Genomic DNA, 1,702 nt, shown 5'->3' with positions numbered 1-1,702 from the left:
AAAAAAAAATAGAAATTTTCACTTTTTATGTCATGTACATACCACATGAAATAAAACCTCAAGAATCACACTTAAAACATGATTTCAAACCCTTTTTCTCTCCCATATGTATACCAGCTGTATGAGCAATTTGGAGTAAGCCATTTTCCCTTCATATTCTTCTGCTTTTTTTTTTTTCTTTTTTTAAAATCTGGAGTATGGAAATTAAAATACCCATTTATTACAATACATGTAATCAATGCTTGGTCCATAATAGGCATTCAATAATGGTGTTACAATTGAGAATACAGATTAAATGAAGAAATAGCTACACTTCAGTTCTTGATGGCCTACACCACTTTGTAGTGATATTGGGAAGATCCTCATTTTTCTAGGTGCAGCTGGTATAGGTCTTGGTCCAATAATCCATGGATAACTGTCCTATAAGCTTGTAGATTAATTCTCCCTACCAAAGTGAAATGCTTTATTCTACTTTTTCTTCATGTTAAGGTTGTTGCAGTGCCACTGATGAAGTGTGTCAAAGGTTCTTGAAGACCACCTTCAGGTTTATTGATTTTCTACAATGATATGCAGAACTCAGAAAAGAAAAGCTATTATTCTGGAAGCTTTGGTTTATTGTGGCAAAGGGATACATATTAAAATAAGCAAAGGAAAAGGTTCATAGAATGGAGAAACCAGGCACAAGATTCCAGTTGTGTTCTCCCAGTAGATTCTCAAGCACAGTTCTTCATTCTCCCAGCAATGATGTGAGACAACATTTATGAAGTATTTCTAACTGGTGAAGATCACCAGAGCCTTGGTCCAGGTTTTTGTTGGGGGTTAGTCATATAGACATGGAATATGCACATAACTGACATGACTCAGTCTCCAGCTTTGACTCAGTCTCCAGCTTCCCACTCCACTCAGGTATAATTTATGCAGTGTGGGCCAGGGCCATAGATGAAAAAAAAAAGATGTTGACTCTAAATTTACATTATTTAGTATAATAAGGTCTCAGGTACACAAAGCCTACAACTGTTAATTTTATGTGTCAACTTTACTGGTGTGCCCAGATAGCTAGTAAAACATTATTTCTGGATGTGTATATGAGGGAAGTGTATATGCCATCTCCAGAAGAGATTAGCATTTGACTTGGTAGACCCAGCAAAGAAAATGGCCCTCACCAATGTGGGTGAGTATTATCCAATCTGTTGATGGCTGGAATAAAGCAAAACAGTAGAAAAAGGGCAAATTCTCTCCTTCTTGAGTTGTGACATCCACCTTATCCTGAACTTGGACATTGGTTGCCTGGTTCCAGGACCTTTGAGCTTGGACTGGAAGTGAACCACCAGCTTTCTTGGGCCTCCAACCTACAGATAGCAGGTCATGGGACCTCTCAACCTCCATAATCATGTGAACCAATCTTTCATGATAAATCTCTTTCTGTATATCTACATATAGCCTATTGATTCTGTTTCTCTGGATAATCCAGTCTAATACAAAGACACTCTTAGCAGACTGAAATTTACAAGGGCTCAGACTTTATCTCCCAGGAGTTTATCAAAGACTCCTCACTTCCTTGAAATGTACAGGGTTTGAGCACCCTAAGACTGAGTTAACTCTTTACTACATAGGCAGCCTCAGTATCTTAGACAGAAAATAAGCCTTGAAATTAGTCACCTGCATCTAATTTAAACTCAAAGCAGCTTTTCCTCATTTCTTT

The sequence above is a fragment of the Galeopterus variegatus genome, unplaced genomic scaffold (assembly GCF_000696425.1).
Source record: "Galeopterus variegatus unplaced genomic scaffold, G_variegatus-3.0.2 Scaffold1662, whole genome shotgun sequence".
NCBI lineage: Eukaryota > Metazoa > Chordata > Mammalia > Dermoptera > Cynocephalidae > Galeopterus > Galeopterus variegatus.
Note: the sequence above shows the minus strand (reverse complement) of the source record.